We start from the raw sequence: 27,231 nt of genomic DNA on the forward strand, positions 1-27,231 counted from the left end.
ACCATGAGCCAATTAAACCTCTTGTCTTTGTAAATTACTGAGTCTCAGGTATTTCATTATAGCAATGTGAGAAGAGATTAATATAGTATGTGAGTGTGCATACATTCATATACATATATGGATGACTGAAGATGAACAGAGATTTGAACTAGAGGTTTAAATATGGCAGACATAAGAATATATGTAGTAATTGAATCCCAGGAGTGAATGAGATCTGTAGAAGATCTCAAATGTAGAGGAAAATCAAAAGCATGTGATGGCATGGAAACCAAGAGAAACTAATGTTTCAAAAAGGAAGGATATTGAGTGGTGTCAAATGTTATTAAGAAGTCAAGGTGAAGAAAAATGGGAAAGATCTGGACCAGGGTGGTTTCAGGAAAGAAAGGGCAACAGAAGTTACTGGGTTGCAGGTGGGAAAATAGGTATGTGTATATACCTACATCCTTACACATATTCAAGGTGGGCAACAGTAACTACAAGGTCAAACAGTTGACAGTATATTCACTTGGTGCTGATAAATGATTGCTAATTAGTATAACTTTTATTTTCTATATAACAAAGAAATGTGTGACTAATTTATAAATTGAAAATCATGCTTTTTCAAGCTTTTCATAACCACGTGTTTTCATAAAAATGCAACTTGATGGCAACTTTTGTCTCATCATTTACTATTAGCATTTATTCAATAGATAAGGATGCTTACTTAGTATAAAACACTACTAATTAGGGGCAGGGTAATAAGTCAGATATGTAGCCAGATTTCAAAGCATTAGAGGGCAGTTAAGATGTCCTTAAAATACTACACTATAAGGCTATACGATATATGTGCCACTAATATACCCTTTGGCTTTAAAATATAAACATGGGTAGATATTTTTATTCTAAAGCCTTTTAATACAATACACATGGAATATTGGTTTTAAACCTTCAATTATTAGATCTGCATTCCTCCAAGAGTGTCACTGCCTTTTTCCAGTATCATTTCTTAAACTTCACACACAGGTAACTTAGAAAATTAGCGAGATAATGAATATAGGGTCCTACCTCCTTATATGGTTTGGCTATGTCTCCACCCAAATCTCATCTTGAATTGTAGTTCTGATAATCCCCACGTGTGGTGGGAGGGACCAGGTAGGAAGTAATTGAATCATGGGGGCAGTTTCCCCCATGCTATTCTCGTGACAGTAAGTTCTCACAAGATCTGATGGTTTTATAGGGGGCTTCCCGCTTTCTGCTTTCTGCTCTCATTCTTCCTTCCCGCTTTCTCATTCTTCCTTCCCGCTTTCCTGCTTTCTGCTCTCATTCTTTCCTTCCTGCCCTTTTGTGAAGAAGGACATGTTTGCTTCCCCTTGTGCCATGACTGTAAGTTTCCTGAGGCCTCCCAAGCCCTGTGGAACTGTGACTCAAACTTTTTTCTTTAAGAGCTACTCATTCTCAAGTATGTCTTTATTAGCAACCTGAAAATGAACTAATACACCTCCTAATTTAGATTTTTATATATCAGACTATCAAAAGAGACTTTGCTGTGATAGATTGAATATGCAATTATGTATTCAGATTATTCTTCATTTTACATGGAAATTACAAAGTCCAGAGGGAAAAATTGACAGTTCACTCAAATGTGATTCTCCCTTCTTGGCTCCCTTTTGCAGGTGGTCTTGAACTGTACATCTCTTTTCCTCTTTAACCTCTTGTATTTAAAACTCCTTAATTAGGGGGAAATCTAAAATTTTCTTCATTCTTTTTTGAAGAGTCCTGTAATTAAAAAGTTGAGAATCTGCCTAGATGTTTGAGGAGCACAGATACACTGAACAATCCATCCTTAATAATTAAGTAGAATGTTATAATCATAAATAGCTCTGCCTTGCAGTCATTTCTGTAATTTTGTCTAACATTCATATTGCCATTTGATTAGTTAATCATCCATTTTCAAAGGTGTGAATGTGTTTTCACACTTCTGCTAAGACAGTGTTAACTATGAAACTATAGATAGCAATAGAGATTAATTATCTATTGCACCAGTTCCCACACCTTGTGCTTACCAGATAGAGGAAAAGAGTGCATGCCTTAACACAGGTGTGATTTAAAAAAATGGGAAAAAAAACTACTTGGTCAAATGAGCTTAAGGAGTACTTTCAATTGATCTTTAAAATGTTAACAGCATTTACACTTTTAATTTCATTTCATAAAACAATTGATCTCTCATGTATAACAAGGCTTCTTTCCTGAGTGAATTGGTGCATATCTTCAGTTACAAATGTGGAGGCATTTTACAAATGAGTCAGTCTTTCATGGAATTAGAAAATGGAACAGAAACTCTTTTTCAGGTTTTAACAATTGCTGTAACTTCAATAGGGCAAAGCCAGAAATTATAGACTTGTCCTCTGATAGGTTAATTATATACAGTGAAACATCTGAGTGGTCAAGTAACTCAAAATAATAGTGAAAATATAATAATAAATGGAGGACTTATTATTATAAGCATAATAATAATAACGAGCTCTCAAACTGACTTTTGATTTGCTGCTGCTCCCTTACCCTAATAATGAAGTCTGTTAATTTAGAATCTGCCTCACCACTTCTTGGAGATCTGATTTTTCTATTTCAGTGAATTAGCTTTGATGTGAAGGGTATCATGACTGAAATGAGAAACTAAGGGATAGAAGTTGATCTTTAACCACATTCATTTTTGAAGTAAAAATAAGCTCAGATTTTAATCCACCATGAAAGATAACAATTTCTAGATTAGTATTAGTTTTGGTCCTACACTTGATCATTAATATTGTTAGTCTTCTTTGAGACATAAACCAAGCACTGAAAATGAGCTAAAATTTGCTTCTCTCATTCAGAAAAAAATGACTCTTTCGTCTCATATGCTTTCTTGCTTCTTTAGATATGTGGATGCAAACATTGTTCCAGGCATGGCTCTGTATGGACAGACACTCAAGCAAGGTTGTTGCTCAGAGATCTGCAAGCTTGTATCAATGCCTTTCCAGCTGTTTTTTAAGTGCCTCCCATTATAAATCCATAGCCCCAAATTGCTCCTTTCCTCTTAGTTTGGGTATGACATGAGGCAAGCAAATTCAAGCCATTAGGTTTTTGGTAGAAGAAAAACGAGATAAAAATCCAAGTAGCTGGACCGGGAGCATAGCATTCCAACATTTCTAATCAGTCTATTGGTAATGTACTATTTGGCATCATTGCACATGGGCTAGTCAATTCATATTTAGTTACTCTTTCTTAATCTAAATTCTCAACTCCATGCTACTGCACTACCAGTCAATAAATAAGAATGACTACAATTTATCACCATGACCCCACTAACATGTAGGACACTTTAGTTCTCAGGCCTAATCTGACCTTCCTAGAAGGCCTCAATTAGCCACACAGCTCATGAAAATGCTTAGCTCCAGCAGCATCACAGATATGTTTACAACTTTATGACAGCAAACATGTCAGTGTTGGGAGAAAATTGGTTGAAAAGAAGAGAGGGAAATATGACCAAGACCAGAGACTTGTTCCTCTTAAAGAGATTCCAGAAAAGAAACCTTCATCTTCACTGAGCATGTCTCCTGAGGAAGGGGAGTGCCATGCCCTCATGAGCTTATTTCAATCCTACTAATTACCCATCTGCAGACCTAAGAGAGAGCAAGTGCAAATGGGTTGAGAGAATGGTCTGTGTGGGGTCTGGGAAATGAAGATGTCTTTCTTTGGAGGCAATCTTGAGGATTAAGATTTTGAATGCTGGCTGGGTGTGGTGGCTCATGCCTGTAATCCCAGTACTTTGGGAGGCAGAGGTAGGCAGATCACGAGGTCAAGAGATCAAGACAATCCTCGACAACATGGTGAAACTCCGTCTCTACTAAAAATACAAAAATTAGCTGGGTGTGGTAGCACATGCCTGTAGTCCCAGCTACTCAGAAGGCTGAGGTAGGAGAATCACTTGAACCCGGGAGGCGGAAGTTGCAGTGAGCCGAGATTGCACCACTGCACTGCAGCCTGGTGACAGAAGGAGACTCCATCTAAAAAAAAAAAAAAGGAAGAAAGAAAAGAAAAGAAAAGAAAAAGATTTTGAATGCTTTGACCAACTCCAAAAGTAGAGCACACTTTCATGAGAGCATCACATTTAAAACTGTACTCATTAGAGCAAACATTTGGCTGGCCTCATTGTCTATAGGCTCTCAAATTTGGGGCAAAAAATTTAGTAACTCTGAAGTTCCTTTTAAATTCACAATTGGTTCTGAAACAGAATGGTTCCCTGGGGGTGTAAAGCAGATGACTTTTCATTCTTAGGAACAGTCTAAACCAGAGAAGACTCTAAGGATGACATGAATCTTCTTTTTACCTCATCTTTGGAACACTCTCCAGAACAATTTTGAGACCTACCAGCATCATTGAGAGATTTAGAAGTATGAATCAGTATTGCCCTAAGGTAAGCTCACCTGTATCAATGCCCTTTCACCTTTCTACTCACTGTTTATAAATACCATTTATAAATATCTGAGATTCAACAATAAAACAAAATCGCTTTTGTTAGCTCTCAGTACTTTCTCTGTGTTTTTTTATTTGTTTGTTTATTATGTTACATATAATTCCTTTTTGATAGAATTCCTATAGGAATAATGATGAATAATATTACATGTTTATATTTTATGCCTCACATTTACTCTGTGCTAGACACTCAACTAAACACTTTATAATCTCCCAACAAATTTATGACACAGGTATTATCAACCACATTTAACAAATGACAAAAATGAATTACAGAAAGTTGAAATAATTTACCTATGATTACACAACACAGAGAATGCCCATAATAGCTAAAAGTAGGCCATGCTAATTTGTTGGTTGGATAAAGAATGGTGACATTGCAATGCTTCTTATTAGTCTTCAAGTAACATACTAATTTTGTACTGTATATGGTATCAAGTCTCCAAAGATGTCCCCCAATGAACCAAACTTCCTTGTTTCTCCTCATCCCCTTGCCCTTGGCCTTCAGGTCCTGTGACTCACTCACAGCTAGTAGAATGTAGCAGAAAGAATACATTGTAGGTCTTCCAAGCCCAGATCAGAAGACGCTTAGGAGCTTCTGCTTTGGTTCCTTGGCATACACTCCCTGGAAGTCCTAATGTGCTTTGTAAGAATTCCAACTCCCTGAGGTGGTTATGCTGGAGAGGTCACATGTAGGTACTCCAGTTAAGCTCAGACTTCCAGCCATCCCCATCAAAATGCTTCAGACGTATGAAGAAGGTGTCTTGGACCTTCCAAACTAACCCATTTGCCACAACTGAGTACCACTGAGTCACCTCAGTCAATGTAACATGGAGCAGAAGAATCACTCTGCTGAGCCCTGCCAAAATTCCTGACCCACAAAAAAATGAGGTATAATTAAATAACTATTGTTCAAAACCATTACATTTTGGTATAATTTATTGTACAGCAACGGTTCTCGGAAAAGGGATGCTTCATAACAAAAACATTAAACATGTGATACTGGCTTTGGAACTGGGCAGTGGGTGGACGTTGAAAGAGCCTCAAGGAGACTGGAAATGAAAGCTCAAAGGGCCTCAAGAGGTCACTGCTGAGGGCTCCTATGATGAGGAGGAAAGTGCTATTTGAGAATGAGGGGAAAAGGATCCTTGTTATGTTGTGTCACATGGTATGTCAACACTGCCGTCTGTGGTAACTGGGAAAATAGAAAGAATAAATACATAAAGCACTCATGGACTTGGCTGTGGATATTTCCAGGCAGAATGTAGAAAGTTCTAACTGGTTGCTTCTACTGATTGTGATAATTTATAAGTTAACTTCTTCACTGCTTGTAAGAAGAGAGAGAGGAAATAAAGAATTAACTGTTAAGTTTTTGAGTCAAATTTAGAGGAAATAGAAAATATTCAGGACTTGCTTGTCTTGAAGATGAAACTGTTTTCCATACCCAGTGTCTTGCAGTAAAATATTTCAGAGTAATAAACAGCAAGATCAAATCTAGAGCTATCAACAGAACATGATCTCAGGGTAAATATCTCAAGTATGTAGATGTAAGATTTAAAGACAGCCTTTTATAGACCCTGCAGCTAAAGAATATGGATTTCATAAATCTTAAAGTTGTTGTCCCATAGCAGACTTATACATGGCCCAGATATAGAAGGGCTCATCTCAGAAAAATGTAAGTGTGCCTTTGTTTATTGGAGTTTTTTATACATTGATATAAAACTCTATAAAATTGTTAAAGGAATCAAAGCAACTTGGAATGAGAGATAATATAAAATGAATTTATATTGTTAAGAAGCAAGCTAAGAAAGCTACCTTGCTGCAAACATAGACCTTTTTAAATTGATGTGAAATAATAATTCAGAGGGAAGATCCTAGAGCCCAGCAGTCAAAGCTAAGAGCCAAAGATAATCACTCACAGCAGAACTAGACCCTTATCAAAGGGATTGGTGCCATGTGCCAGATTGGGCTTCAGAATTGCTATGGATCTGTGACTGCTATGCTTTTGTTCCCTTCCTTTTTGAGTGGGACTGTCTATTATGGGCATCAAATCTCTTTCTCGCTATTATAAGTTGAGAATACTTTTCTCTTTAACTTATAGGTTCTGTGATCAACAGGATCTACACTCAGTGACCTATACTCAAGAAACCTTACCTGAGTATCAGCAGCTAGATGTGTGCTATGAATTGGATTGTGTTACCCAAAACTAGTATGATAAAGCCCTAACCCTCAGTGGGACTATATCTGATGATAGGATCTTAGGAGGTAATCAAAGATAAATGAGGTCATAACGTTGAGGTTCTGATTCAATAGGACTATAACCTTATAAGCAGAGGAAGAGAGGAAGAGAGTGCTTTCTCTCTCTCTCTCTCTCTCTCTCTCTCTCTCTATCTCTATCTCTCCCCGTCTCCACCCCCCCCGCCAGCCCCCGCCATGTGATGACATTGAGAGATTGCGACCATCTGAAGTCCAGAAACAGAGTCTCCACCAGAAATGAAACATTGTTGAATCTTGATCTTGGACTTTGCAGCTTCCAGAACTGTGAGAAAAAAAAATTTCTATTGTTTAAGGCATCCAGTCCATGGTACTTTTTATGGCAACCTGAGCTAGGTAATACAACTTTATTTAGATGACAATATTTAATACCTTGAGCCTGAGGCTGATGCTGTAATGGGCTAAGACATTCTTGGCAAAGAATGAGTGTATTTTACATGTTGGAGGAATATAAATACTTTTTTTTTTTCTTTTTTGCCAAAGAGTATACTGTGTGGATTGAAGTGACTCAAAAAATCTTTGCTATTTCCTCCATTGAGGGGTAGGCATTCATATCCCTTCCCCTTGAATCTGGAAAGGCTCCATGACTATTTTGACAAATAAAATACAGAAGTGACACTTGTCAATTTGGGGCCCAGGCCTTAAGAAATTGGAATTTCCATTTTCTTATTTTCTTGCAAAACACTTATTCTTAGAAACCAGTTGCCATGATGTGAGGAAGCTCAAGCAACCCTATGGAGAAAGGGTTTCCCACAGGGAAAGATATCCAGATCCCTGTCTAACAGCTTCAATCAAGCACCCATCTGAAATAAGCATCAACCTGTCAACCACGTGCATGAGCTGTCTTGGAAGTGGACCCTCCAGCCACAGTTGAGTCATTCAAGCTGATGAATAGAGACAAGCTATTTCCACTAGGCCTTACCAAAATTGCAGATTTGCGAGCAAAACAAATGATTCTTGTTGTTTCAAGCTACTAAATTTTGGAGGAGTTTGTTATACAACAGTAGATAACCAGAAAATCATGACATATGAATTAGAAATTTATCACTGAGTTGTTGGTTATCTTTCTACCTCTGAAAATTAAATACCTGGCCAGTCATGATAAAGAGTAAGGTAAAATAAGTATGAAAAATATGAGAAATATATATGAAAAATCAAAGATGAGCAGAAAATAGGATCAGGAACGAGGCTAATATATAATGCATACCACAAATTCCTAAATCTGGAAAACTTCGTCAGTTTCTAATAAAGTTAAGCATACATCCAACCTATGAATCAGCAATTTTACTCTTATGTATATGCTCAAAGAATATCAAGTGAAGACGTATTTCCACCAAAACACTCTTAAAGAATGTTCATAGTAGCTTCATTCATAATGATTCCCAAATGGAAACAATGGATATGTCATTAAACAATGAATGAAGCCAGACACGAGACTACGTATTGTATGATTTCATTGATATTAAGTTCAAAAACATGCAAATTAAACTATGATAATAAAAGTTGTAGTATGGATGGCTACCTTTGGAGGAAAAGGAAATGACCAGGAAGGATCACTTTAAAAAATCTTCTATAGTGATAGGATCTTTTATATATTGACCTGGGTAATAGTTACATGGATGTATACATATGTAAAATTAATTGTGCTATACACTAAAGGTTTGTGCATTTGACTGTGTCAATTATTTCACATTTAAAAATAAATAAACTGGTATTGTACTAGAAGATCCAGATATGGCTATACTCTACTATTTACTGAGGCACACACAGGCTGTATTAGTCCATTTTCATGCTGCTGATAAAGACATATCTGAGACCGGATAATTTATAAAGAAAAAGATATTTAATGGACTCACAGTTCCACATGGCTAGAGAGGCCTCACAATCATGGCAGAAGGCCAAAGGCATGTCTTACATGGCGGCAGGAAAGAAAGAATAAAAACCAAGTGAAAAGGGAAACCCCTTATAAAACCATGTGATCTCGTGAGACTTATTCACTACCATGAGAACAATATGGGGGAACCAACCCTGTGATTCAATTCTCTCTCACCAGGTCCCTCCCACAACATGTGGGAATTATGGGAGCTACAATTCAAGATGAGATTTGATTGGAGACACAGCCAAACCATATCACAGGCCTAGAGAAAATTCTCTTAGTGCTTCATTATTCTTAGGGTCAATCATCAAGAGGATCTAATAGGGCTTTTCCCTCTTCCTTTTCTCTGTGTAATAGCTAAGAGAGAACTCCATTTTTGTATATGTGAATCCAATACAAATCATGTGATTTGATCGGTGCTATTGTATTTCTTATTTTCTGTTAGAACACTCTTTCACTGTTTTATTGTTTGTTTGTTTAGAAACAGAGTCTTATCCTGTCACCCAGGCTGGAGTGCAGTGGTGCAATCATAACTTACTTTAACCTCAAACTCCTGGGATCAAGCAATCTTCGGCCTGGCCTGCCTAAAGTGCTGAGATTACAGGTGTGAGTCACTGTGCTTGGCCATCTTTCACTTCTTATCATTTTCTTTGGAGGTTCCTGCCTTATATTTTCTCTTGGCATTTCAACTTTGACTTTTCTCCATTTTGGAATTTATCATTCTTCATTATCACTTTTACTTTATAATCATGCAATGTAAGCATTTCCCAAATCAAGCTTCAAATCACAGTCTCACAATTCACAATTAGAGCCATATTTAATTCTGACAGTCACTGACATTACGTATTTTAACACAATTTATAGCAGATGAGTTACTAAACTGTAAAAAATAACATTGCTTTATGCATTAAATTGTATTTTATTTTCAAATACATAATCTGAGGTGTTGTTTCTTTTTCTTTGCCTTTTTTTGCTTGAGAATAATTCACTGCATACTGCATGTTCCAAATTTAAACCTGACACCTAGATAGAAAACTGACAAACAGGAAATGATTAAAGGAAGAGGCTCTTCCTACCATGTTTGATACCATCAAAACAGACTCGTTTTGTAAAACTCTTTTTCTTTTTTTGAGGGCAAAAAGGGGTGGGGCAGTAACAAGTAACAATGTCAGTTTATACACTTACCCCTTAGTGACTATGTTAATGAAAGTGATTGCACAATTACTACAGTCTCTTCCAGGACTTGCTTTATAATTTGGTCTGTATCAAATTTTTTGATCCAGATTTTGTTCAGATTATTTAGCTCTTACACCCTTTGCCTGAAGATTTACAAAGCAATGATAATAAAAAGTAATGAGTCCCATTTATTTATTTATTTTTTATATTTTGAGATGGAGTCTCACTTTGTTGCCCAGGCTAGAGTGCAGTGGGGCAATCTCAGCTCACTGCAACCTCTGCCTCCCACGTTCAAGCAATTCTCCTGCCTCAGCCTCCAAGTAAATGGGACTACAGGCACGCACCACCATGCCCAGCTAATTTTTGTATTCTTTTGGTGGACACGGGGTTTCACCATGTGCCAGGCTGGTCTTGAACTCCTGACCTCAAGGGATCTGCCCACCTCAACCTCCAAAAGTGTTGGGATTACAGGCATGAGCCACCATGCCCAGCCAGGAGTCCCTTTTAGAGCATTTTCCCTAACCCTTAGAAATTAATCATTGCATTTTTCTATTTCCTTCACTCCTAACGAAGGAGGCCGATCAGTGAACACATGAACTGAAAAGGTTGTTATCTGTTGATTTAATGCATAAACTTCAACTCAGTTCCTTACATACAAATGCTTCCATCTTTTAAGCAAAAATGAGACCTAGAAATAGTCCATGGTTTAGATGTGAAATTTAGGATGTTTTATAACTAGCCAAGTAGGCCACACTGAATTAACTTTTTAAATTGGATTTTTTAAAATCATAAGAATAGTACACACTCATAACATTGAAACAGTACAGAAGCGTTAAAAAAAAAAATCTTCTCCTGTCCTCTCTACCTCTCATCTTAACTCTCTTCCCCTACAAAGTATCCACCATTACCAGTTTGTGGGGATCTTTCCATTTCCATGTATTTCCCACTTAAATAGAACACATGTCAATGTGACAGATTTTCTCTCCCTCTTCAGTCAAATGGAGTTATATTACACAAATTGCTCTGAAACATCCTTTGTTCACTTAAAAATAAAACGTGGACATCTCATTTTGCTACTGATATATAGTAACCTACCTCTTCAAACATTCTGAAATAAAAATGTTTGCGATTAATTTTAAAAATTATTTTTACTTTTCACAAATAAATATATTGTCTTAGTAGAAACTGAAATGTGGGGCTAAAGTCCTTTTTTAATCTCTGCTTTGAATTTCAGCCTCTCTATCTCTCCAGTTCACCACTATTAACAGCTCTCTATTATTCTTCCAGACCTAATTATTTGCACTTACATGTCATTATTACAAAATTGTAACAATATATAGTATTGTATTGTTTTTAACATAAATATAATTCATATATATATATATACGAATTATATATATAATGTTTTACCATGTTCTACTTTACTTGGTAACTTGTCCTGGAGACAAGCACATGTTAATATATAAAAATTTACCCCCATTTTAAAAACTGAGATTAATATCTTTTGTTTAGCACTTCCCTTATTGATGATTATTTAGGTTGTTTCTTGTTAGTTTTTTTTTTTTTTTGAAGTTTAAAAATAATTCTATATAACTCTACTAACTTTTAACATAATTATTTACACATAATAATTGTTTGAAAGAGATCAATTATATTAATACACTCAAGATCATACCTGCCTACAAAACTGTGTAGGTTATGGCTAGTACAACAGGCATTTTATTTAACTGCTATCTTAAAATGTGGTAAAATATAATAACTTTGTCAATAATTTTGACAACATAAAAATATTTCCTTTTGCATGGGAACAATGAAAGTTAATGAGAAGTGGAAATGCTGGGTCACAGATGGTGTATATGTATTTTTTTGTTTCAGTAAATACTACTGAATTGGCCTCCAAAATATCTGTACCAATTTCAGTTCTATCAGCAGTTCCCATTTCTTTAGAGTATTGCAAACACTTAATATTGTCAAGTTTTAAAGTATGCAATGCTATTACCGTGATTGTAATTTGCAAGTCCCTGTTTATTAGTGAGGTTTAGCATCTTTTCTTGGTCATTTGTATTTTTACTTCTGTGAATGGCTTATTCACATTGTGAATAATCCTTTTCACATTTTTCTCTTGTGTGGTTTATCTTTTTCTATTGTTTCGTAGGTTTTCTTGTAAAATTTGGATACTAATTCATGTTCTAATCATAAACGATACAAATATTTTCTCTAAATCTTTCATTTCTCTTTGAACTTTGTTTATGGTGTTTTGTGATACAGATTTATTTAAATTTTCATTTTGTCAAAATTTTTGGCAAGGTCATGGGTGTATTCTATGTTTTCTTTACTAGAAGTTAAATTAAGCACCAGGGTTTCTAGCCATAATATATACAATTTTGTAGACAAACAATATTTTGTAATATATTGATACAATTAACATGTTTTTGTATAATTACTATATACTAATATTGTGGTAAATGCTGCAAAGCTTGTATAGAGGGACAAAGCATAGTGTTAACACCTAAGATAAATGGTGACAATAAGGCAAGAATGCAAAGTAGCTACAATAAAAAAAACACAGGCTTTAAAACAGGAATTGTGATGTAGTGGGAGCTTAAGAGAGAGATTTATTTCTCTGCTGTTGGCGGTGGCAGCAGTGGCATATTTGGGAGAAGTCAGGATTGCAGAGGGCCTTCACAAAGGCTTGGTGGTATTTAAGATATGTCTTGATTTTATAGAAGATTGTAAGTGCTCACAAATGACTTGATATCACTCCCACAGACTCTGGGCTGGCTTGTGGCTGCCTCAGTAAAAGTGTATAGGAGAAGTGACATATGTCGATTTCAGACCTGGCCTTTTCAAGGACTGGCATCTTCAGCTTTGGTCTCTGGAAAATTTGAGGTGCCATATAGCAGTCTGACTCTCTTGCTGGAGAATCAAAGAGAGGCCAAGGTGAACCCAGCTCTGCGCTGTCCCTGTCAATTTACCAGGCACACCAGTAAAGCTATCTTGGATACTCTAGATCAGCCTAGCTGCCAGCTGAATACCACCTACCAATCCTATTTGATGCCTGAATCCCTGACCCAGAAAATTGTGAACTGTAGTAAACGAGTTTATGTTTTAAGTAGTTAAGTCTGGAGATGATATGTATGCAGCAATGTATAATTAAAACAAAAGCCAATGTAAGAACATGACCTGAAAAGAAAAAAGAAATGCTGCTGATGTAGTAGATTAATTCTCAAGAAGACAGAGCTTACAATGTGAATTCCCTGCAATGTTAATCTTTTATTCAATTTGCAATAACACAGCGCCATTATTTCATGTATATATTTGTGCTATTGCCACACACTACTTCTAGAGTAAAACACAAATCCTAACAGAAACATCCAGAAATAAACTGCAATATTCTGCCCTTGAAATAAGTAGGTGTTTCTAGGTAGCTTCAATCTTAACACAGAGTAAGAGGTCATGTTTTGACTCAGCCTGGAACTTGTATCCTAAATATTAAAACAAGAAGGGGCTCGGGAGATTCGCTGTCACAATCTCCTTCTTTTACACTAGACACACCGCATCCAAGAGAGATTGATTTGGTTAAGGACCATGAATGATTAGCGGCAAAATGTGGAATAGATTTGATTTCCTGACCCTTCTACTAGAGCCTTTTACTATGTTGTGTTGCCGGACACACAGGCACAAAAAATGTGGTTTTAAAACTTTAGAACTAAGTCATTTTAACACTGTTACAATCTGATTTCCAGGAGCAAACAATCATTTTAAATACCAGTGTACATAGTGACATACTAGTAAATGTTTAACAACTGACTGTTTGAAAAACAAACAAAAGTGCTGATTTGTTGTGTTTGCTGATTTCCATGGTGTAAATACTTCCACTGTGACCACATTCAAGCTACCATTATGATGTCACCTAACACAAAGTTAGGAGTTCGGTAGAGGTGCAAAATCAGCTTCAGAGCTAGTGCGAGCCGGCTCCAGCACATCTCTGCATACGCTATTTTAAGAAAAGCCAATAGGAACACATCTTTCATTAAAAGAGAAACATTTGAAGTGATTATTCACAAAAGACTGTTTACGAATGTGTCACTGTACTTCTTTGAAGAGCTGGAACTTTCTACGTGCATTAAAATATAATTGGAGAAGCAACATTTTCTTTTACTTATAACTTATAAACAGTGAAATGTTGCCAAAAACATTTACAATTATTGTAGAAAAGAAAATGATGCTCACCAAATAGTCCCGGTGTCCCCTTAAATTTCCCAGACTGCCTTGTAGTTACGTTGGGCCAAAGTTTCAAGTTCTGGCTAATGTCTTGTGAGTGGAAGGATTTGTGTCACCTCTGGACCAAGGCAGTTAAGAACTACGAGTTCTTTGTACTTTGTCCTGACACAATAGCCTTGGAAGTCAGAGGTTGAAATGGTGGCATCACAGGGTGAAAGGACTCTGAATTCTTGATTCACAGACAGAGGACAACTCTGCTGACTCTCTTCAGCCTTTGTAAGCACAAGAAATAATTTTATCTGTGTCTAAAACAAGTGAGATTTGGGGATTTTTTAAATACTAAACAGCAAGGATTATCTTGACTAACAGAGTTACTAAAGCAGTTGCAGAGCTAACGTTCTTTTCAAATTTTTCATGTATTTGAGTTGGTGCAAACAAGAAAAAGACATGATTTAGAAACAGAAACATTGAAATGTGATCAAGGGAATCAAGGTGGGAGTTTCCAATTTCTCATTAACCAGAAAGCAATGTTTCTGACCATAAACTTCTGGTGTCTATGTGTTTTGTTTGTTTGTTTGTTTTAGTTGGAGACTCGTTCTGTCACCCAAGCTGGAGTGCAAAGGAGCAATCTCAGCTCACTGCAACTTCCACCTCCACAGTTCAAGCGATTCTCGTGCCTCAGCCTCCTGAGTAGCTGTGACTACAGGTGTGTACCACCACACCTGCTAATTTTTGTATTTTTGGTGGAGACAGGGTTTCACCATGTTGGAAAGGCTGGTCTTGAACTCCTGACCTCAGGTGATCCACCTGCCTCGGCCTCCCAAAGTGCTGTGATTACAGGCATGGGCCACTGTGCCTGGCCTCTGGTACCTTTTAAATATAGGAATAATGTTTCATAGACAATTAAGGTGCCTTTAAAAAATTTTTTTACTTTAAGTTTTGGGATACATGTACAAAACATGCAGGTTCGTTACATAGTTATGTGTGCTATGGTGGTTTGCTGCACCTATTGACTCATCATATACATTCCCTCCCCTTGCTCCCCACCCACAACAGGTCCTGGTGCGTTGTTCTTTTCTCTGTGTCTATGTGTTCTCATTGTTCGACTCCCTCTTATGAGTGAGAACATATGGTGTTTGGTTTTCCGTTCCTGTGTTAGTTTTCTGAGGATGATGGCTTCCAGCTTCATCCATGTCCCTGCAAAGGACAGGATCTCATTCTTTTTCATGGCTGCATAGTATTCCATGGTGTATATGTACCACATTTTCTTTATCCAGTCTATTGTTGATGGGCATTTGAGTTGGTTCCATGACTTTGCTATTGTAAATAGTGCTGCAATAAACATACATGTGCATGTGTCTTTATAGTAGAATGATTTATATTCCTTTGGGTATATACCGAGTAATGGGATTGCTGGGTCAAATGGGATTTCTGGTTCTAGATCCTTGAGGAATCACCACACTGTCATCCACAATGGCTGAATTAATTTACACTCCCACCAACAGTATAAAAGCATTCCTATTTCTCCACAGTCTCATCAGCATCTATTGTTTCTTGACTTTTTAATAATCACCATTCTGACTGGAGTGAGATGGTATCTCATTGTGGTTTTTATTTGCATTTCTCTAGTAATCAGTGATGTTGAGCTTTTTTCATATGTTTTTTGACCACATAAATGTCTTCGTTCGAGAGTGTCTATTCATATCATTTGCCTACTTTTTCATGGGGTTGTTTTTTTTCTCTTGTAACCCCTTGTGAATTCTGGATATTAGCCCTTTGTCAGATGGGTAGATTGCAAAAGTTTTCTCCCATTATGTAGGTTGCCTGTTCACTCTGATGGTAGTTTCTTTTGCTGTGTAGAAGCTCCTTAGTTTAATTAGATACCATTTGTGAATTTTGGCTTTTGTTGCTGTTGTTTTTGGCATTTTTGTCATGAAATCTTTACCCATGCCTATGTCCTGAATGGTATTGTCTAGGTTTTCTTCTAGGGTTCTTATGGTTTTGTGTTTTACACCTAAGTCTTTAATCTATCTATAGTTAATTTTTGTATAAGGTGTAAGGAAGAGGTCCAGTTTCAGTTTTCTGCATATGGCTAGCCAGTTTTCCCAGCACCATTTATTGAATAGGAGATCCTTTCCCCATTGCTTGTTTTTGTCAGGTTTGTTGAAGATCAGATAATTGTAGATGTGTGGTGTGATTTCTGAGGTCTCTTTTCTGTTCCATTGGTCTATATGTTTGTTTTGGTACCATTGCCATGCTGTTTTGATTACTGTAGCCTTGTAATATAGTTTGAAGTTAGGTAGTATGATGCCTCCAGCTTTGTTCCTTTTGCTTGGGATTGTCTTGGCTATACGGAGTCTTTTTTGATTCCATATGAATTTAAAGGTTTTTTTTTCTAATTCTGTGAAGAATGTCAATAGTAGTTTAATGGGAATAGTATTGAATCTATAAGTTACTTTGGGCAGTATGGCCATTTTCATGATATCGATTCTTCATAACCATGAGCACGGAATGTTTTTCCATTTGTTTGTGTCTTCTCTTATTTCCTTGAGCAGTGGTTTGTAGTTCTCCTTGAAGAAGTCCTTCACATCCCTTGTTAGCTGTATTCCTAGGTATTTTATTCTATTTGTAGCAATTGTGAATGGGAGTTCATTCATGATTTGGCTTTCTGCTTGTCTATTGTTGGTGTAAAGGATTGCGTGTGATTTTTGCACACTGATTTTGTATCCTGAGACTTTGCTGAAGTTGCTTATTGGCTTAAGGAATTGTTGGGCTAAGATGATGTGGTTTTCTAAATATACAATCATGTTGTCTGCAGAGACTATTTGACTTCCTGTTTTCTTATTTGAATAACCTTTATTTCTTTCTCTTGCCTGATTGCCCTGGCCAGAATTTCTATTACTATGTTGAATAGCAGTGGTGAGAGATAGCATCCTTGTCTTGTACCAGTTTTCAAAGGGAATGCTTCCAGCTTTTGCCCATTCAGTAGGATATTGACTGTGGGTTTGTCATAAATAGCTCTTATTATTTTGAGAGATGTTCCATCAATATCTAGTTTATTGAGAGTTTTTAACATGAAGGGATGTTGAATTTTATCAAAGGTCTTTTCTGCATCTATTGAGGTAATCATATGGTTTTTGTCTTTAGTTTTGTTTATGTGATGGATTACGTTTATTGATTTGTGTAGGTTGAACCAGCCTTGCGTCCCTGGAATGAAGCCAACTTGATAATGGTGGGTAAGTTTTTTGATGTGCTACTGGATTCAGTTTGCCAGTATTTTATTGAGGATTTTTGCATCAGTGTTCATCAGGGATATTGGCCTGAAGTTTTTTGTTGTTGTTGTTGTGTCTCTGCCAGGTTTTGGTATCTGGATGATGCTGGCTTCAAAAAATGATTTGGGGAGGAGTCCTTCCTTTTCAATTGGAAACTTTCAGAAGGTATGATACCAACTCCTCTTTGTACCTCTGGTAGAATTCAACTGTGAATTTGTCTGGCCTTGGCTTTTCTTGATTGGTAGGCTATTAATTACTGCCTCATTTTCAGAATTTGTTATTAGTCTATTCAGGGATTTGACTTCTTTCTGATTTAGTCTTGGGAGGGCATATGTGTCCAGGAATTTACCCATTGATTCTAGATTTTCTAATTTATTTGCATAGAAGTGTTTATAGTGTTCTCTGATGGTAATTTGTATTTCTGTGGGGTCAGTGGTGATATCCCCTTTATGATTTTTTATTGCATCTGTTTGGTTCTTCTCTTTTCTTTTTTATTAGTCTAGCTGGCAACTTATCTATTTTATTAATTTTTTCAAAACACCAGCTCCTGAATTCATTGGTTTTTTTTGAGAGTTTTTGTGTCTCTATCTTCTTCAATTCTGCTCTGATCTTAGTTATTTCTTGTCTTCTGTTAACTTTTGTATTAGTTTGTTCTTGTTTCTCTAGCTCTTTTAATTGTAATGTTAGGAAGTCCAGTTGAGATCTTTCTTAACTTTCTGATGTGGGCATTTAGTGCTCTAAGTTTCCCTCTTAACACTGCTTTTAGCTGTGTCCCAGAGATTCTGGTACGTTGTCTCTTTGTTTTCTTCGGTTTCATAGAACTTCTTGATTTCTGCCTTAATTTCATTATTTACCCAGGAGTCATTCAGGAGCAGGTTCAATTGTTCAATTTCCATGTAATTGTATGTTTTTTAGTGAGTTTCTTAATCTGGAGTTCTAATTTGATTGCACTGTGGTCTAAGAGATTGTTTGTTATGATTTCCATTCTTTTGCATTTGCTGAGGAGTATTTTACTTCCAGTTATGTGGTCGATTTTAGAATAAGTGCCATGTGGCACTGAGAAAAATGTACATTCTGTTGATTTGAGGTGGAGTTCTGTAGATGTCTGTTAGGTCCACTTAATCCAGAGCTGAGTTCAAGTCCTGAATATCCTTGTTAATTTTCTATCTCATTGATCTAATATTGACAGTGGAGTGTTAAAGTCTCCCACTATTATTATGTGGGAGCCTAAGTCTTTTTGTAGGTCACTAAGAACTTGTTTTATGAATCTGGGTGCTCCTGTATTGGGTGCATATTTATTTTGAATAGTTAGCTCTTCTTGTTGAATGGATCCCTTTACCATTATGTAATGCCCGTCTTAGTCTTTTTTGATCTTTGTTGTTTTAAAATCTGCTTTGTCAGAGACTAGGATTGCAACCCCTCCTTTTTTTGTATTTCCATTTGCTTGGTAAATTGTCCTCCATCCCTTTGTTTTGAGCCTGTGTGTGTCTTTGCACATGAGATGGGTCTCTTGAATACAGCACACCAATGGGCCTTTACTCTATCCAATTTACCAGTCTGTATCTTTTAATTGTGGCATTTAGCCCATTTACGTTTAAGGTAGCTACTTTTATGTGTAAATTTGATCCTGTCATCATGATGCTATCTAGTTATTTTGCCCGTTAGTTGATGCAGTTTCTTCATTGTGTCATTGGTCTTTATATTTTGGTGTGTTTTTGCAGTGGCTGCTACTGGTTTCTCATTTTTTATATTTAGTGCTTTCTTCAGGAGCTCTTGGAAGGCAGGCCTAGTAGTGACAACATCCCTTAGCATTTGCTTGTCTGGAAAGGATTTTATTTCTCCTTTGCTTATGAAGCTTAGTTTGGCTGAATATGAAATTCTGGATTGAAAATTCTTTTCCTTAGGTATGTTGAATATTGGCCCCCGATGTCTTCTGGTTTGTAGGGTTTCTGCTGAGAGGCCTGCTCTTAGTCTGATGGGCTTTGCTTTGTAGGTGACCTGGCCTTTCTCTCTGACTGCTCTTAATATTTTTTCCTTCATTTCAACCTTGGAGAATCTGATGATTATGTGTCTTGGGGTTGACCTTCTCATGGAGTCTCTTAGTGATGTTCTCTGTATTTTCTGAATTTGCATGTTGGCCTGTCTTGCTAGGTTGGGAAAGTGCTCCTGGATTATATCCTGAAGTATGTTTTCCAGCTTATTTCCATTCTCCTTGTCTCCTTCAGGTACTCCAATCAATTGTAGGTTTGGTCTTTTTACATATTCCCGTATTTCTTGCAGGCTTTGTTCTTTCCTTTTCATCTTTTTTTTTTTTTTTTCCTAATCTTGTCTGCATGCCTTATTTCAGCAAGGTGGTCTTCAAACTCTGATATCCTTTCTTTTGCTTGATCAATTCAGCTATTGATACTTGTGTATGCTTCACGAAGTTCTCGTGCTGTGTTTTTCAGCTCCAAGAAGTCATTTATGTTCCTTTCTAAAGTGGTTATTCAAGTTAGCAGCTCCTCTCACCTTTTATCAAGGTTCTTAGCTTGTTTGCATTGGGATAGAACATGCTCCTTTAGTTCGGTGGAGTTTTTAATTACCCATCTTCTGAAGCCTACTTCTGTCGATTCATCCATCTTATCCTCGGTCTAGTTCTGTGCCCTTCCTGGATAGGCACTCTGATCATTTGGAGGTGAAGAGCCTTTTGGATTTTCAGCATTTTTTCATTGATTCTTTCTCATCTTCATGAGTTTGCCAGTTTTGATCTTTAAGGCTGATGACTCTTAGATGGAGTTTTTGTGAGGACGTTTTTGTTGTTGGTGCTGTTGTTTATTGCTGTTTGTTTGTTTTTCTTTCAATGGTCAGGTCCCTATTCTGGAGGGTTGCCACAATTTGCAGGTGTTTCACTTCAGGCCCTATTCATCTGATTTGCTCCCACATCTGGAGATGTCACTCAGGGAGGCTAGAGAAGAGCAAAGATGGGTGCCTGCTCCTTCTTCTGGAACCTCTGACCTTGAGAGGCACCAATCTGATGCCAGTAGGATTGTTCCTGAATAGGGCGTCTGACAACCCCAGTTGGAGGGTCTCACCCTGTCAGGTAGCACAGGGAACAGGACCTATTTAATGAAGCACTTTGACTGTCCCTTGGTGGAGAGAGTGTGTTTTGCTGGGAGGAAACCCACTTGTCTGGGCTGCCTGGATTCCTCAGAACTACCAGGAGGAAAGGCTAAGTCTGCTGGTCCACAGAGACTGCAGCCACCCCTCCCACTCAGGCCTATGGAGATAAGGGTTTTGTCCTTGAGCCTCTGGCTGGAGTTGTTAGAGTTCTTGCAGGGAGGCCCTGTCCAGTGAGGAAGGATGGGTCAGGGTCAGTCCTGAAGAGTCACTCTGGCCACAGTCTGCCACAGCTGATGTGTTGAGCTGTGGGGGACACCTCTTGGGACCAAACTGTCCAGCCTCACTGGACACAGCAGAGGAAAAGCATGGCCTGGGGCTATAGCGATGGATGCTGCCTTTCCCCAGTGCAGGGAGCTTAGCATGTTAGGTAGTTATGAGTCCCAGTGCTGGCTGCTGCCCCTTCCCCAAGGAGCTGAAACAGCTTAGACAGCAGGCAGCCACAGATGTGGTACTGGTTGCCCCCTCTCCGCTGGGAACTCATCAGGCTTAAGCATATTCTAACTTATAGGCTGTTGAGAATCTGCGTAGCTCCAGGATTGGGACCCTAGGCCCCAGTGGCATGGGTTCGCAAGCGGGATCTTCTGATCCAGGGGTTGCACATTTCCATATAAAAAGCACAGTTTCCCTGGCTGGATAGCATGCTCACTCACCACCTCCCTTAGCTGGGGAGTGAGGGCTCCCCTGACCTGTGTGGCTCTCAGGTGGGCCACCACACCACACTGTTCTTTTTTCCTCTCTGTGGATCACACCAGCTGCCTAGTCAGTCCTGATGGGAGAATCTGGATACCTTGGTTGATAGTGCAGGATTCGCATGATATTATGGTTCTTTTCAATGGGAGCCTCTGATGGCCACTGCTTCTAGTTGGCCATCTTGGCCCCATCCTCTTAGGGTACCTTTTGTATATAGCATCGATTCTCATTTGGAGGGCTAACCAGTTAGTTATAGCAATACTCTTTACATGCCGTAGAGCTAGCAAATCATTTTCAGATCATATATTAATTACTTTATGTATTTATTTATTTATTTATTCATTAAACAACAATTTATTGAGTGCTTGTGATATTACTGTGTGATATGCTTGGAATATAATGATAAGAAAAAAGCATAATAGGCTCTACCCTCATGGAAATTGTGGTCTGGTGGGTTACAAAGATATTAATTAAATAATCAAATAGTATTGCTGAGTATCATGAAGGGAAAGTATGGGATGCTTTGAAAATGTAACGGGCATTTCTTGGTGAGTTTGTGTGATAAAGGTAGTGTCCTTGAGGAAGAGATATTTGAATCAAAATCTAAAAGACTAATAAGAGTGAAAATGAAGAGGGGAGATGGGTGAAATAGACTGTGTTTTTGTTTCTATTGCTGTTGTAACAAATTACCACAAACATAGTGGCATAAATGAATACAGATTTATTATCTTACAGTGATGGAGTTCAGAAGTCTAAAGTGGGTCAACAGGGCTGCATTCCTTCTGGGGGCTCTAGGAGAGAATCTGTTTCCTTGTTTTTTCAGCTTCTAGAGACTGTTCACATTCCTTGGCCAAAGTCTCTCTTCTAGTGATGGCAACACTCTGACCACTGCTTCTGTGATCGTATCTTCTTTCCCGACTCTAACTCTCCTGTCTCCCTCTCATAAGGACTCTGGTGGTTACATTGGCCACACCTGAATAATCCAAGATAATCTTCTCATTTTAGGATGCTTAATCACATTTTAAAGTCCCTTTGCCACATGAAGTAACAGAGTCCCAGGTTTGAAGATTAGGACATGGACTTCTTTGCAGGCTATTATTATGTCTACTACAGAGTGGCAGGCAGAGGGGAAAGCATTGATCAAAACCCTGAAACCAAGGGAGCTTCTCTCATTAGACAAACAGAATGAGGCCACTGTGACTGAAGTGTTAGAGCAAAGGAATGTTTATATCAGATTGGCAGGAGAGAAAGGCGAGGCTAAGTCTTATAGAAATCTGTAGGCTATTTCTAAGATTTAGGTCTATAATTATCCTAAGGGTGCTTGGACACATCTCTATCAAGTAAAGCTTACCTAGGCCAAGGTGGGCGGATGACGAGGTCAGGAGATCAAGATCATCCTGTCTAACATGGTGAAACCCCATCTCTACTGAAATACAAAAAAAAATTAATTAGGTGTGGTGGCGGGCGGCTGTAGTCCCAGCCACTCGGGAGGCTGAAGCAGGGGAATTGCTTCAACCTGGGAGGTGGAGGTTGCAGTGAGACAAGATTGCGTCTGGTGACAGAGCAAGACTCAGTCTCAGAAAAAAAAAAAAAAAAAAGAAAAGCTTACCTAAATAAACTTTCAAGGTTGTTTCTAGCCCTGAGGTGCTAGGAAATTCAAAATCCCAATTAAAATGAGTAATAATTCAATTTTGTAAAATGGAGATAATAATAGTACCTGTTGATGTGAAGAAAAAATTGATTCATTTAAAACAGTGTCTGGCACGTATGAAGCACTACATAAATATTGGTATTACCTAACTGTGCAAACTGAAATTTTGGGTGTTAAGAAAAGAGAAGGAACTACATTATAGTTGCCCAGCTCTGTGAGATTTTAAATGTAAGTTGAGTGAGGTGGAGTGGGTGAAGAATGAGGAAGCAACACAATTTAGGCTAAAAATAAAATGGCAGGCTAAAGAGTGCAAAAAGAAAAAAAAAAAATGGCTATCTAAATTGTATTCCCTGGTGAACCCAGTTCAAATGGACAAGACAGAATGAGTGCATAATAGAACAAATGAAGTACACGTTGAAAATCTCTGGGAATTCTGAGATGTCTTAGGCTAGCTACTCTTGATGGAGCTGAAAATTGTAATGAGGAGAACTCTGGACCCATGTTGTACTATCAAAGGACAGGGAACCACTTATTCAAGCTAAACACTTAGTGCTGTCACACTGATGTGACAGAGAATGACACTCAAGCACAGATATGGGGCCATTTTAGTCAAGATAAATATTCCATTGTGTTATAGTCTGGAGTGAAATTTGTTAAGGCAGAAAGACATTGTTTGAAGTTAGCCTGGAATGACAATTTTTCTTACAGGAAGTACTGTACTACTAACTAGTAGGTAGGGCTTAGTTAAAAGTCATTTGAGTTTACACTGTCTTGGGTTGGTTTCCCCAGAAACAGACACCGAGACAAGGGTCTGAGTGTAGGTAGCTTATTTGGGAGGTTATCCCAGGAAGCACTAGCACTATCAGCAGATGAAGTGAGACAGGGAAGGGAAAGCAGCCAGTGAAGTGTGTGCCAATGAGCAGATTGCTGCCATGGACAACTGGAGGCCAGTTCTACTGGAGACCTCTAAGAGATGGTATAGAAACTTCCTTAGGTATTTATATCCAGTACCCATCTGTCATTGGCGGAGGGCCGCTTGGAAGAGATGAGGTCAACACCTGTGGACTCAACTTGCTCTTCCAGTTAGTGAAAACCCTCATGTTGTGAGTGAGGTAGGAGCTGTGGCATGTATAGGATGGAGAGTGCCAAGAGAACATGGGCATCTGCCATATGCATCTCAAGCTTAACATCCTTGGCATCTACTATATATACTGACATGTATATGTTATGATTTACATGTCATGGTCAATTCTCTCTTGCTTATCCAATGATATCACTCTAATAATTTTCTCCTCTCTCTTCTGCAGCTTTGAATTTTTTTCTCTGAACTGAATTTGTCATTGCATCAGTACCAAAACATGCTCTTCTGTTTTCTCCATCATTTCACTTATCCTTCCAGTTGATGTCTGATTTTCCTCTTTCCCTTTGTAGCAAACTCATTGAAAAAATATTCAACATCTATCATTATTTTCATACATTTTTAGTCAATGTCTATAATTTGTTCTTTCTGAAATCAGTTAGGAATATATTTTTGCCCCATTTACTCCAGAAATAGACAATGTCATGATCATCAATAACCTTTGTGTTAAGTCCAATGATCAATTCTTAATTCTTATTTTACTGGATTTGTCAACAGTATTTGACACAGTAGTACATTTTCTCCTTTGTGCACATCTTTTCCCCCATGCTTGACATTACAGTCTCCTGGTTTCCTCACACATGACTGCTCCTTATATGTTTCTTTTGCTGAACCTCGGCTGGTCTCTCCTCATCTCTCTGACTTCCAGATATTGGAGCTCTTAAACCTCTTTTTCTTTCTGACTATACTTTGGTGCTGTCAACTGGTCTAATGCTTTCAAATATCACCTTTATGCTGATGACTTTCAAATTTATATCTTCAGCCAGACTTCTCTTTATAACTCCATTTCATTCCAGTGGTTCTTACTCCAGGACAATTATGTTCCTCACCCCTGAACCTGGGGATATTTAGGAATGCCTGGAGGCTTTTTGGTTGTCACAACTGGGGGTTGAAGGTAAAGGCTCTACTTGCATGCAGTGGGCATATGGCAGAGATGTCACTAAACATCTAACCATGCACAGGACGACACTCCACAACAAAAAATTACCTGGCCCAATGCCGATAGTGTTGAGGTTCATTCTCATATACAAGGGAGCATTTAGAATCTCCATATGGACATCTAATGGATACTTCAAACTTAACATATCAAAACTTATCTCTGATTATTTCTCAAACCTACCCTTTCTACACCCTTTCCCAGCTCAATTGATGCCACCTCTACCCTTCCAGTTGCTCAAGCCAAAAAAGTTGGAGTCATCTTTGGCAACTCTCTTTTTCTCACGTTTGCCACCTCCTCCACCAACAACCAGTCTATCAGCAAACCCTGCTGCTCAGTTTAGAAATCCCATCACCTTTACTGTTATCATTCCGGTTCACCCAACATCATCCATTGCCTGAATTATTGCCTTTACTTCCTAAACATTTCCCTGCTCCCTCTTTGGTCCCCTGTAGACTATCTCAACCCAGAAGCCAGTGATCCATTTAAAAATACATGTCAAGTCATATCATATTTCTGCTCAAAGTCTTTCAATGGCTTCCTGTGTCATTCAGAGTAAAGGCCAATGTCCTTTCAACGATGTAAATGCCGTATTTGATCTCCATTCCCCCTTTACAGATTGTAATTCCATTACTCTTACCCTTGCTCAGCCACACCAGATGTGCTACCATATCTGGGCTGTTGCACTTGCTATTTGGTCTTCCTGGGTTGTTCTTCCTACAGCTTTCTCATGGCTCCTTTATTACCTCCATGCGGGGCTTTACTCAGATGACCTCTTCTCAGGCAATACTTCCCTCGCCAACTCATTTAAAATTGCACCTCTTTCCTCACTCCAATGCACCCTATGCTCCTTCCCCGTGTGACTTTTTTTCTTTGACTGTATTGATCAGTTTCCAATGTGTTACATAGTTTACCTATTTTTCTTGTTTACCACCTGTCTCCCTCTAGCAGAATATCAATTCTATGAGATTAGGTGGTTTGTTTCGTTCACTCCTACATCCACAGTTCCTATAATACTTCCTGATCTAAAGTGAGCTTTCAATAAATATTTGTTAAATAAACAAATTACAAATAATTGATAAGTTAAAAACAAACGGGCCTTGCATATATGACTAGTATATACTAAATTTTTTCAACTCAGGGAAAAGTCAACTGGAGCAAGATTTTAAATGACTAAAATGCTTAACTCCAACATCACTACATACTTCTTCACATTTTTAGTTGCTACTGACTTAGACATTAAGTAATATAGAAATAAATGTGGGAAAGCCTGATAAAAATAGGAAGGCAGTGGTAAAAGAAATTTTTTTAATTTTTTAATTGGTGTGTATTGAGTTAGGGTTTAGGGAGAAAATGGCACTGTGTTAGTTACCTATTGTTGTGTAAAAAATTACCACAAATTTAGCACCTTAAAACAATATGTATTTAGTATCTCATAGTTTCTGTGAATCAGGGAATCTGGATGCAGTTTTGGCAGCTCCTCTGCTTTAAGTCTTACCAGGATTGCAGTCGAAGTATTGATGAGGCTGTGTTTTTATCTGGAGATTCAACTGGGAAAGAATTGCTTTCAAGTTCACTCACATTTTTGGCGCATTTTATTTACTTGTGGCTGCAGGACTGAGGTCCAGCATCATGCTGGCTGTTGGCTAGAGGTTGCCTTGCACTTCCAGAGGCTGCCTACAGCTCCTTGTCATATGGCCATGTCTCCAAACATGGTCACTTACTTCATCAAGCCAGCAAGTCTCACTAGAATGCATCTGTTAGCAAGACAGAGTCTTGCACAATACAGTGTAACCATGGAAGTGACATCTCATTATGTTTGCCACATTCTATGGGTTAGAAGCAAGTCACAAGTCCTCCCCCACTCAAGTGGATGAGATTACACAAAGGCAAATACTAGGAGACGGAGATCATGGAGGTCCAATTTACATCTGTCTACCACAGGCATACATACACAAAGATTGAGGAGAGTTTAACAAAGGGACTATTTACAAAGGTGTGGGCAAGATTAAGGCAAGTCAAGGAATCCTGAAACACCCTAGGACTAGCAACAACAGGGAGCCTTTATCACCCCTGGGGTTTGCACAGAGGGCTAGGGGATGGAATATTTATCCTGTAGGAGAGGGTTGACTTCCCAATAGGAGATGCAGTTTTGATAAGGGAACATTGCCACTGCCAACTTGCAGCTTGGCAGAGAGGGAGCCAGGGGCATAGTCTAACCAGCAGTTTTTTGGGGGACTCCTGGATGTTCTCAAGACCTCTCATAACTATTTTCAAAACTATACTAACACTGAGATGTTATTTGCCTTATTTTCTCTAATGTTCTCATGAGAGTACGGTGGA

General features: G+C 38.1%; 2 long non-coding RNA genes across 11 annotated transcripts in view; one reads left to right on the forward strand and one right to left on the reverse strand.

Moving 5' to 3' along the window:
* The window catches only part of LOC105488959 (uncharacterized), a 227,902-nt gene that overhangs the window by 21,948 nt on the left and 178,723 nt on the right, over nucleotides 1-27,231 (forward strand). Inside the window, exon 2 of one of the 8 annotated variants that reach the window (XR_011619597.1) lies at nucleotides 4,294-4,432. The exons of the other annotated variants lie outside the window; for them this stretch is intronic. This is a non-coding gene — a long non-coding RNA (uncharacterized lncRNA). The remainder of the gene's footprint in view (nucleotides 1-4,293; nucleotides 4,433-27,231) is intronic. 8 annotated transcript variants of the gene reach the window in all.
* Nucleotides 3,904-26,613, reverse strand: LOC139361849 (uncharacterized). 3 transcript variants are annotated; one of them, XR_011619608.1, is made up of 3 exons: nucleotides 26,387-26,613; nucleotides 22,514-22,588; nucleotides 3,904-4,022 (listed from the first exon to the last, which is right to left on the reverse strand). It is a non-coding gene; the product is annotated as an uncharacterized lncRNA (long non-coding RNA). The 3 variants fall into 3 exon arrangements; XR_011619606.1 differs by lacking the exon at nucleotides 3,904-4,022 and adding an exon at nucleotides 6,921-7,030; XR_011619607.1 differs by lacking the exon at nucleotides 3,904-4,022 and adding an exon at nucleotides 9,545-9,676.

This window comes from Macaca nemestrina, chromosome 2 (genome assembly GCF_043159975.1).
Source record: "Macaca nemestrina isolate mMacNem1 chromosome 2, mMacNem.hap1, whole genome shotgun sequence".
NCBI lineage: Eukaryota > Metazoa > Chordata > Mammalia > Primates > Cercopithecidae > Macaca > Macaca nemestrina.